At 38.7% G+C, this 12,500-nt stretch overlaps 1 long non-coding RNA gene across 3 annotated transcripts in view; it reads right to left on the bottom strand.

Moving 5' to 3' along the window:
- LOC121698632 overlaps positions 1-12,500 on the bottom strand; it is a 64,440-nt gene that overhangs the window by 32,788 nt on the left and 19,152 nt on the right. For 2 of the 3 annotated variants that reach the window (XR_006026813.1, XR_006026812.1), the window contains exon 2: positions 8,802-8,993. This is a non-coding gene — a long non-coding RNA (uncharacterized LOC121698632). Of the gene's footprint in view, positions 1-8,797; positions 8,994-12,500 lie in introns of all 3 variants that reach the window. The other variant, XR_006026814.1, reaches the window with a different exon arrangement.

The following is a 12,500-nucleotide window of genomic DNA, read 5'->3' as shown; positions in this document are numbered from 1 at the left end:
TTACATTATGTCATAAAGATTATGATGAACTGAACACCATTACTATAACATCTTTGTAGTTCAATGTATTGCTGTTTGGGGTCTGATAGTCAAAGAAGATGCCAGTGGTGTTGTTAGATGAAATGGGTCATGATCGCAAATGTAAAGTTATTAAAACTGGTGGTAACAGCAAGGGGAGATAACGTTACGTTAGGCTACTGTAATTAACATTATGGTAAATGAACACCCATAAGTATTTCTGGACTAAAATATTGCAAAGCGATTTGGTTACTTTATTTGTCTTGCTTTTATCAGTTGTAACATAGTCAAAATGTTAAGAATGTCATATCAGAACATGAAATTGGTTGGGTGCTCCTTGTTGGTGCCCCCCACCCAATTCCAATCCTCCCCCACCTTTTTTATGCAGCCCTTGCCACTTAATCTACTAAACCCCTCTTCTACTGCACTCTTTACCCCCCCCCCCCCCCATTAATGCACAAATAGGCTGACACCAGACATAATTTCACTGCATTTCTTACTTCCAGTAACTATATGCATGTGACAATAAACTTCCTTGTATCCTTGTATCCTTGTAAATAATAACTAGCTGCCACACTTAGAAGCTAGCTATTCTAGCTAACGTTTAGCGTAGCTCATAGTGCTAGGGCTAATGTAACTCGTCAGTTTGTACGTTGCCCAGCGAATAAACTTACTTCTTACATCTTAAGTTAAAGAATTGAAAGAAATAGGACATTTTAAAAAAACTTGAACGGTATTATCTGTTTACATTCAGATCTTGCCAAAGACTTTGCCTAAGTGCTATCTGCCGTCCTGTTCAGAGTCTATGGTTGCTATAGCAACCGCTGCTGTGCTTCATACACTGAGGAGATAAGCATGCAATTGTGGTTGAAATACTCCCGAAACACAAAGAAAACAAACCAAAATATATCTATGCAAGAACATGGGATGTTGTTGTATTCCAAACAATAAGCCAACAGTCGTGGAAGGGCATTACTACGGTTAAATCTCACTATAATCTCCTAGCTGTGCGATATGTCCCATTACAACCCATTGATTTGATTCGTGTTCTTGCCGTCCACATAACAAGGCTATTTTGCTGTGGCGCGAACAAAACGTGACGTCACTTGCAAGGGGTGAATATAAATAAACTTGACTTGACTAACGCTAATCTGTAGCCTCGCCTTAGCTCTGAAGCTCTGATTGGCGCCTATGTTATTTTTTTGTCAGGTCGTCAGTCAGAGATAGCAGCAGTAAGTGAGTGGTGGCGACCCACAAGAGTTAGAGGATCCGCTGATCTCTTTAAGATCGCAAGTTTGAGAACTTCAGTTACAGTGGTACAGGCGAGAGAGTGGTGGATAAGATGAAACTGTGTGTCAGCGTTGTTCAGCAGATGTTGGGTATGTGAGTGGAAATATATCGAACATGCTACACATATTCGAAGCCATCACCCAGATAGGCTACCAATCACTGAAACTGAAAAAAAAAAACACTTCCCCTGCGCTTCACCAGCCTTTGGATACACATACAAATAGGGCCAAAACCTATGGCTTAAATTAAATGATTTCGTAATGACAGAAAGCTATGTAAATCGCGCGGTAATTACCTTTATGTCAGGGTAACTTGTAACTTCTCACATGAGGAGCTGGTAGTGTTAAAGGAGAATTCCGGTGTGATATTGACCTAAAGTGTATCGAAACATGATACCGAGTGTGAACGTATGTCTCATAGCCCATCTCGGCTTGTCCCCTGCACTCCAAAATCTGGCGCTAGTTAGCCGATGCTACCAACATCTTTTTCAATAGTGGTGCTTCGGCATCGGGCTAGCCATGCAAATAAATCACTGTTTTACACCCATTTACGAGGCTCAATGTATCTCCACACTTCATTGGTAGACTTCCGAGGGCCCTGACATTTAAAACGAGACATTGAGAACTTTGAAAAAGCACTGGTAGTTTACTTACAAGACGATTTATACAGACAGTATCTTCACGAAGTTTAGCGTTTGCAGCCATCTTGAATTTAGTCACGATAAGTCGAGCAAAGAGTAAGAATGAACAGGTATGATAAGGGATCAGATTCCAAAAATAATTCAGTGGAAATGCATGGATTCCAGTTGCTGCTACTGGAAGAAACTGGAATCCATGCATTTCCACTGAATTATTTTTGGAATCTGATCCCTTATCATACCTGTTCATTCTTACTCGTTCCTCGACTTATCGTGACTAAATTCAAGATGGCTGCAAACGTTAAACTTCGTGAAGATACTGTCTGTATAAATCGTCTTGTAAGTAAACTACCAGTGCTTTTTCAAAGTTCTCAATGTCTCGTTTTAAATGTCAGGGCCCTAGGAAGTCTACCAATGAAGTGTGGAGATACATTGAGCCTCATAAATGGGTGTAAAACAGTGATTTATTTGCATGGCTAGCCCGATGCCGAAGCACCACTACTGAAAAAGTTGTTGGTAGCATCGGCTAACTAGCGCCAGATTTTGGAGTGCAGGGGACAAGTCGAGATGGGCTATGAGACATACGTTCACACTCGGTATCATGTTTCAATACACTTTAGGTCAATATCACACCGGAATTCTCCTTTAAGTGCATAGACGGTAAAAGAAAGTGTCAACGCTAACCAGGCTAATAAACAAACCATGCTACGGTGAGTTAAAGTCGAAGGGCAAAGTCACGTGACTTCTAGTTGTAGTCTGTTTATGAAATGAAAGGAGCAATTTTGTTTTTTTAAAAGAAGACAAAACAGTGTGATATTTTACAGTTAGTAGATTATTACTGTACACACACTGAAAAATATTGAGGCAAATAGTAGACCCTTCCATATACAACTAAACACGGATGTTGAAGGTCTTGCTTAAGTGGATTTTTAAAATCATTTTTCTATGTCATTTGCACTTTCAGAAATAAGAGATGCTGTTTTCAGTTTTATAGCTGATTGTCTTATTTTCATCGTGTTGTGCTGAACCATCCAGGTTATTTTGGCAAAGAGAACGTTTCTTGAACTGTTTCAAGAAATACTGTAAGCCAAAGCAATTGAGAAGGATCTTTGCAACTTTCGTGGCACTGACTCTTTATATGGGAAAGGAATTTAGTTTTGAAGCGAGCGAATGGTTTTGGGAGAGATATGAGCTTTTGCAAGTGAGCATTGGTGTTGTGCTGAACTGTAAGACCGTTTTGCTCTTAGTGTTTTAAGAATTAGTGCAGTGCCCGTTCAAACATGCTATTCCTGTAGCCCAATTACATGCCTGCAGGTAGGCCTGCTTTAAAAATAGGATAGGGAAAAACATAATTCCAGGTAAGCATTCAATAATGAATAGGCCTACAGATAATATAATAATATAATAAATGTGAAGTGAGCAGAATTTAAGCATGGCTGCATGTGACATTTTTACTCCGACACTCAATATCTTGTTTGCCCAATAATAAAAATTTTAACTCGCATAAATCCTTCTTTATCGTAACATGCTGATTTACTAGGTGCAACACCCAACCGGGTCCGTGTAGACACTAATTACATAATGACACATAATAACAAGCAGTTAAGCAGTTTTTTTTTTTTTTTTTTAAGCAGTTTGTCACACTTGGTCCACATCAGTCTCCCATGTCCCCTGCAGTGGTGTAGTGGGGATTTTTAAAGTGGGGGGACACTATTTTAATGACATCATTGCAAAAACTGTCACGCACCTCCACATACATCGGTGCGTAAGGCCAAGGCCAAAATTACCAGCTTTCGTGAACATGAAATCGAATTCAAAAAAACAATTAAATTATATGGATTAGCTTCAAAATGTAGCATATAATGTCTTCACCCAAACTACACTTTTCCACTAAAGTCTATGAATATAGTCTGTAGCTTTTACTTTTGTTGTATCATACAATAAACAGACAAATCATAATGTAGAGTAGCCTATGTAATCTAGCGTAGTCTAATCTCCTTTACGCATAACATGCCGCGGCATGGCTTCATTAATTGCCACACGTAAACCATAGCAATAACAATAGCACAAGCAGGATTCACACGCATTCAACACGCTGTGTGGTCAGCGTAACACAATTTGAGGGGGCGTCATATGAATGTCATTGAGAATGATTAAAATGCAGAGGTGCACAGTCAATAAAACAAAAAAAATAACAGAAAGAACACTGGGCAGGCAAGTGCCAGTTATTTGAAAAGTTTTTGTTTGGATGAAGTAGCTGCACCAATCATAAGTTTTTCCTAAAGTTGTTCAGGTTCACCGTTGGGTCATTACTTATGGTAAAACCTTATATTGGAGCTCCCTCATTAAACATCACTCGTATTACTCACACATGCTTATCGTGTCATTTTGACCACTGGATTAGCCTACCTGCTTTCTGCAAAACACAAACGAAGGAATTGCAACAGTGGGCCATGAAGATGCTTGCTAGATTCGGATACAGGCAGTTGTATAATCTATGGTTTTCTAGCCACTTTCTAGCTACTTTCGGGTAACGCGGAATGACGAGCTGTGCAGTTTTTAATGTCTTTACGCATGGTGGAGTGCTACAGCATGACGGTCATTCTTGAATTTTATGACAAAGAGGCCTAATTGGAGACGTTTGCGTGATGCGTTGTTACCACTGGTAACAACACTTGTTATATTAATAAATGCTTATTAAAATGCTCAAAACAATGCTCCAAGAAGTGGGGGGGTGGCGTTCCCCCGCGTCCAACACCCACTACACACCTGGTCCCCTGTCACTCATGGTGTCCCCCAGGGTTCTGTATTTGGGTCCCTCCTCTTTCTCATACGCATCCTCCCTCTTGGCCAGATTATTCAGCCACGGTCTTAATTTCCTCTGACCCCCCCCCACCACGCTCCCTGACTGCCTTTCTGACTTCCAATTATGGATGCAAAACAATTTTCTGAAACTCAACACAGATAGAACAGCAATTCTGCTGATTGGCCCAAAAAGCATGCTCTCCAAACCTCACAGTCTCACTCTCAACATCGATGGCTCACCTGTCCACTCCACCCCTGTTATCAAAAACCTTGGCATTCAACTTGACTCCACCCTCAGCTTTGATCCTCATATCAAATCACTCACTAAGACTGCCTTCTTTCACCTCCACAACATTGCACGCCTCCGACCCTTCCTCTCTGCTAGTGATGCACAGACTTTGGTCCACTCCTTCATCATGTCCAGTCTAGATTACTGCAACTCACTTTTCCTTGGTCTCCCCACTAAAACCCTTCAAAGACTACAATATATTCAAAACTCTTTGACTTTGACTTTGAACTCTGCAGCCAGGCTCCTCACCCATACCAGACGATCAGCACACATCACCCCCATTCTCCATCAACTCCACTAGCTACCAGTTCCATTCCGGATTAAATACAAAGTACTACTGCTCACCTTCAAAGCCCTCCACAACCTTGCTCCCCCCTACATCTGCGACCTCCTGACTCCTTCCCGCTCACTCAGATCCTCTGACCAAAACCTCTTGGCTATCCCCCACTCCAGACTCTCCACCCTGGGTGGCAGGTCCTTCAGTGCCTTGGCCCCCAAACTCTGGAACTCCCTCCCCCAACCTCTTTTGTGACTGTCCTTCTCTTTTGTGACTGTCCCTCTCTTCAAAGCACATTTCAAGACCTTTTTGTTTACAGTAATGATCACTTCTCCTCCACACCCAACACATAGGCTAGCTCTATACACATAGCTTGTCTTTGTTGTATTATTATTGCTGTTGTTGTGTTTTCCTTCTATTATGTAAAGCAACCTTGGGTTTGAGAAAGGCGCTATATAAAATAAGCTTATTATTATTATTTATTATTATAACAATAGCGGCAGGTTCAAACACACCTAGCTCCACCGGAAACAAACGATTCGTCCGTGTACGTGTACTACCTACTCCATGCTAGCCCAGCTCCTTAGCCACTATGCTACTACTGCATGCTAGCCCAGCTTCTTAGCCACTACGCTACTACTGGATGCTAGCCCAGCTCCTTAGCCAATACGCTACCACCATACCACATCTTAACACTCTTTCATTTGTTCTATCAGATTCTTTCTTCACTCCTTGTTTAGCCAAACTCTCATCCACTGTCTTATCATAATAATAATAAGCTCTCATCCACTGTCTTATCATAATAATAATAATAAACTCTCATCCACTGTCTTATCATAATAATAATAAGCTCTCATCCACTGTCTTATCATAATAATAATAAACTCTCATAATAATAATAAACTCTCATAATAATAATAAGCTCTCATCCACTCTCTTATCATAATAATAATAAGCTCTCATCCACTGTCTTATCATAATAATAATAATAATAATAAGCTTTACTAGCCTCATCCACATTTACTTACTTCAGTGAGTGAGTGACTTACTTGACTAATCAAGCAGCCAACCACACAACCAATAAACCAGTTCCGCCAATCACCCAGCAAATAAATCGACCAAACAAACCAATTAAACAATGAAATAATTAGTGTATGGCTGTTTACAGTAATGGATCACTTTACAGTTTTTCTCAGTCGCTTTGGTGCTTTTCTCACATCACTATTACAGTTTTTCTCGATCGTTTTGATACCTGTGTCAACTCTGACATCACATTCTCAAAACAGTTAACACCTGTGTCTGAACAAAAGCACTCTGGACAAAATGACACATTTTGCTTGCAAAAGGCTGTTACTGTCTCAAAACACTTAAAACATGCAGCAAAAGCAAATCTTGCCTTCAAACACTACAACTTGTTGCCAATTCAAAAACACTCTTTAATCAATCATTACACACTGGGTAATAAAATGCAAAATATAGTTCTCAAAATGAGCATTTTTGCTATGTCTCTTTCTTTACTTTCTCATTTTTCTGGTATCAGAAAAAAACTCTGAAAAGACAAAATGTACTGAATAAAAAAACAAATTATTCATTCCTCCCAAGATGTAACTGTCATTGACATGTAAGACATACAGCAAACACCTAGCAAGATACTGTAAATTTCATTGAACTACAACTTTCATCGAAATAGACATACAGTAAAGACCTTTTGTACTGTTTTCTCCACCAAACATGCAATACAGTACTTTGTCTAAATGTGCATTAGATCCATACTTGCAAATAGCAACACAGAACAGACATCTCTTATGTAGAATGAATGATTGCTGATTGAAGAATTGTGCAAAGGAGTTTCACACAGGTGTACCAGAAATTCAGACTTATGCAAGGAATCTATACCACCTGTGAAAAGATGTTTTCCTTTTGTTTAGCATGGGAAAACCAATAGAGTTTGGGGCTTTTGAATGACACCTGTGTTAACTGTTTTGCAAAAGGGTGTGAGAAATGTGTGAACCCAATGAAAATGTGTGAACACATTCGCAAGAGATGACTTCTGCTGTGCAAAGAAAGTAGTCATGAAGACCAAGTGGGTTCTAGTTTGCTTAAGCAGGTAAAAGCAATCGAGAAAAACTGTAACATTTGCACAGCAGTTAGTGCATTTCTCAAAACAGTTAGTGCAAACGGCAAAACCTAGTGGATAACCTGCAAAAGCACGTCACTTGCTCAAAATGGACAGTCCATTCCTCAAAAGCAAGTATTTATGTCAATGAAACTGCCAGTGTCATCAAAATGAGAAGTCTTGACACCATCGTTTATGAACAAGATAGTCAAATGGCTTTGTCATGTTTTCATTATGGCAGTTTCTTCTCTCAGTGTTTTCCCATGCGAAAAAAGGTCAGAACTCGGTGACACTAGCCGAACATGCTCAAGACAGCACTATACACTACTTGTACAGCCATTTGAAAACTACAGTAAAGTTAGAAATTGCTGTAGTTAGGGGAGTAAGTGAGTAGGCTACAAGACACTGAATGTGTACATTTCACAGTTTTACTGTATATGCTCTTTGCAATTCTACAGCATTGTGACAGAATTTGATAACTAGTTCACCAATTTTGTATGTAATGATTCAAGCAATGAAATGAAGACTATTAGTTTTATTGGAAACGACTATTCAGCATCCATAAGTATAGTTCATTTTGACTGACATGACAAAGCAACTGATACATGTCCAAAAGCATTTCGGTTTGTTCAGAGGAAGGAGAAATTGCTACTATGATGTGCACAAATGACTAAATGTTGTGGAGGTTGAACTAATAGTTATGAGAATTTTCATTCTGATCTGAGAAAAGCACCAAAGCGACTGAAAAAAACTGTAATGGACTCATTCATCCCAAAAGTCTCTCTGTTTCTTTTTCATCTCAACAGGAGCAGTGGGGAAAAAGACAAAGAGCAAACATTTCACTGACCAACTTCAAGCAGCAAAGCGAAAGACATTACTTCAGCTCATCTGATACTCCAACACAAAACTGACAGAGATAGAATGATAGATAGATAGATAGATAGATAGATAGATAGATCAATAGATAGATAGATAGATAGATAGAATGCTTGATATATCGATATATAGATAGATAGATAGATAGATAGATAATATGCTAGATATATCAATAGAACGATAGATAGATAGATAGATAGATAGATAGATAGATAGAATGCTAGATATATCAATAGAACGATAGATAGATAGATAGATAGAATACTAGATATATCGATAGATAGATAGATAGATAGATACATAGATACATAGATAGATAGATAGATAGAATGCTAGATATATCAATAGAACAATAGATAGATAGATAGATAGAATACTAGATATATCGATAGATAGATAGATAGATAGATAGATAGATAGATAGATACATATATAGATACATATATAGATGTATAGATGTATAGATACACGGAGTGAGAGATGACTAACAAACCTCATCTTCTTCGTTGCTCATCCAGGTGTGTAGCAAGTGCTGCTGTCATGGCCGTCACTACCACCCCAGCCATAGGTGGCTGCACTCTTTAAAGCTGTCAATCAAGCCGGGTCTCCCACGGTGATGGGAGGAAGGGAAGTGGAACTCTGTGGCAGGTCAAGGAGAGACCACAGGCCAGGGCTAACATATGACCTACAGAGAGAGAGAGAGAGAAAGAGAGAGAGAGGGAGGGAGAGAGAGAGAAAGAGAGAGAGGGAGAGAGGGAGGGAGAGAGAGACAGAGAGTCAGTCATCCAGCCTGATCTGTGCTGGTACACTCTGGGTTCAGTTTTTTTTATATGATGCCTTCTTGTTCTCTCACTCTTTCCCTCTGTCCCTTCTTCTTCTCTGCCTCTCTCTCTGTTTAACTGTTTCTTTCTCACAGTCTCCGTCTCTCTCACACATGCACCGCACAGTTTGCACTGAGGGCTTTTTCTGTTTAGCTTCTCCTTCATTTAACTCAACACTCTTACATTCAGTTCATCTGGAGAGCACACAATTCATACTCCCTCTCTCTCCCCCTCTCCCTCTCTCTCTCTCTCTCCCTCTCTCTCCCCCTCTCTCTCTCTCTCCCTCTCTCTCTCTCTCTCTCTTTTTTCTCACACTCTTTCGTTCTCCTGAAGTTTATTACAAAATGACTCATGCCTGTTTCACCAGTGGCTGACCCCTGGGATGTTGCTATGGTGACGTGGCATTGTGAGGTGTCAGCCCTTGCGAACTGCCTCAAACGGGACTGTAAGAGGGTAACCAATCAGATGAGATGTGGGCCTATAAGCCAATCAGATGAGATGTGGGCCTATAAGCCAATCAGCTCATAGATAGTGGCCAGTGGAAACTGACATAGTTGCTGATGTGCCTTCACAGAAAATAACCAATCCGATATTGCCTTATTGCTGATGTGCCTTCACAAAAAAATAACAACCAATCCGATATTGCCTTATTGCTGATGTGCCTTCACAGAAAATAACAACCAATCCGATATTGCCTAATTGCTGATGTGCCTTCACAGAAGATAACAACCAATCCGATATTGCCTTATTGCTGATGTGCCTTCACAGAAAATAACAACCAATCCGATATTGCGTTATTGCCAGTATCGGCCAATCACCTTCTGTTTACAAGAAGCCTAATACTCCGGTGATGAAAGCCTCGGTAACACTCCAAAAAAAGGTGCCATAATAAATAGCAAACTAGTAATTACCTAACCCTTTGTTAATATTTGTTAATTGTTACTAAAATATCTATTTGGCACAAGTTAATAGTTTTTTCATCATTAATTAAATATTAGTTGTTTGCATAAAATCTGTATGTTAATGTTTTAACAAATCTATTAACTAATATTGTATTAATATATGTTAATAGTTAACTAAATATATTTTTGGCAATAATTAACAGTTATTTCTTACATCATTTAAATGTTAAATGTTTATTTACAAACTATATGCTAATATAAAAGTTAATGACATATTATTATTTATCTAGCTTTTCTGATTAGCTTTGTGGAGAATTTATGGAATTTATGGTTTATGGCTTTATGGTCTTGTGGGGTGTATAAGGCACCCTACTGCCAGTGGTTGGTTGTGTGAGAGTTTGCGCTCCTCTTCTTCCACTTCATCCTTATTGGATACCTCTGTGGTTGGCTGTCCTGTAATTGGTGACTCTGTCTAGTGTTTGAAAGTAGTGTACTCTTTGCCTTTGGAAGTACTATTTGGTTGCTGCTTGAATTTGGTGAAATTCAGGGGAAGGGGGTGTAACAGAGTTAGAAATATTGGTGTTTTGGAGCCCCCTTTAGAGAAACGCTATACTGCAGCTCTGCTGCGTTTTGTCCTTATATTGTTGCCATAGCCGATCAGAAGCGGTATGCTTTGCATTGCGTAGGTTGACTGTATAAAGCACTCCCCACTTTGTTTTAATTTTGTAACTGTAAAATGTTGTTTAAGTTGAAAACTTTGATATACCACCTGTATTATGTTACTTTACATGTATTGTTAAGATTTGGGTGCAATTCTAGCAACTTAGAGAACGTTTATTAACGTTTTCATTATGACCACGAGTTCATACACACTGAGTCTAACGTGACTAGCTGTAAACTCTCAGTCTAGCAGGAAATGAATGTACATTTAGTTTAGCATTATGTTTATGCATTACCTCCGTATGGTCTACATCTGTGAGTGTTTAGTGAGTCTCAGAATATTAATTAACTGTCGTTCTGTGCACCTGAACATTCCATGTCGCATGTCTCCCTTGCTAGTAGGACTGACAGTGATGGTGTAGGAATGATGCATGCAATATAGCCCATTCAACTACTTGTTGTTTTGTTTTAACTTTTCCTAAAGGAATAAATGTGATAAGCCAGTTTTGGTCTCAGTCCCTTCACCGTCTGACTAGTTATATATTACTAATATATTAATAAAGCTTAACCAACTTTATTATAAGGGTCCCCCATACTGATAGTTATATATTACTAATATATTAATTAAGCTTAACCAACTTTATTATAAGGGGCTCCACACGGATAGCTATATACTATTAAGATATTAATTAAGCTTAACCAACTTTATTATAAGGGTCCCCCATACTGATAGTTATATATTACTAATATATTAATTAAGCTTAACCAACTTTATTATAAGGGGCCCCACGCTTATAGCTATATACTAATATATTAATTAAGCTTAACCAACTTTATTGCAAGCGGTTCCGGCGCCGACAACAGTGGCAGCATGTCAAGGTAGCTCCGTGTTTTTTTTTCTTGAATTTCCCCTTTGGGATTAATAAAGTATTTATCTATCTATCTATCTATTGTAAGGGTCCTATGGAGAGCAGTTCATATTGGGATAGGCAGAAGCACAGTTTAATAACAATTAGTTAAATAATAATAGGTCATTAACTTTTCTATTAACATATAGTTTGCAAATAAACATTTAACATTTAAATGATGCAAGAAATAACTGTTAATTAGTGCCAAAAAGACATTTAGTTAACTATTAACTTAACACATATTAATACAATATTAGTTAATAGATTTGCTAAAACATTAACATACAGATTTTATGCAAACAACTAATATTTAATTAATGATTAAAAAACTATTAACTTGTGCCAAATAGATATGTTAGTAACAATTAACAAAGGGTTAGGTAATTACTAGTTTGCTATTTCTTATGGCACCTTATTATGGAGTGTTACCAAAGCCTCTCTATCCAACCTGTCTGTCTGGTAGAGAACACACACACACACACACACACACACACACGCAAACACTCATAGCATGTAAGCATGACTAAGGTTTTACAAGCTATTGCAACACAGTGGCAAAGATGACTAAGAGTTTAGTCCAAGAATAGTTATCAATCAGTAATAAGTTACTGTTCCATTCTGTGTCACTAGCAGAAGAGAGAGCCTGCCATCGCATACAGAAGTTCAGCAGAGTACTTGAGATACACACACACACACACACACACACACTAAACTTCCATAACAGAATGTTCAAGAATCTAAACTGAAAGACAAGACAAAGAATCTAAACTGAAGACTCCACTTACTCTAGGCCAAAGGGCAGGTGATCCAAATCAACAGGCTGATGTAACTTGGTGAGTCTTTTACACACACACACACACACACACACAACAGGCTGATGTAACTTGGTGAGTCTTTTACA

The sequence above is a fragment of the Alosa sapidissima genome, chromosome 23 (genome assembly GCF_018492685.1).
Source record: "Alosa sapidissima isolate fAloSap1 chromosome 23, fAloSap1.pri, whole genome shotgun sequence".
NCBI lineage: Eukaryota > Metazoa > Chordata > Actinopteri > Clupeiformes > Clupeidae > Alosa > Alosa sapidissima.
The sequence above is the reverse complement of the archived record's forward strand: the minus strand, read 5'-3'. Positions and strand labels throughout refer to the sequence as shown.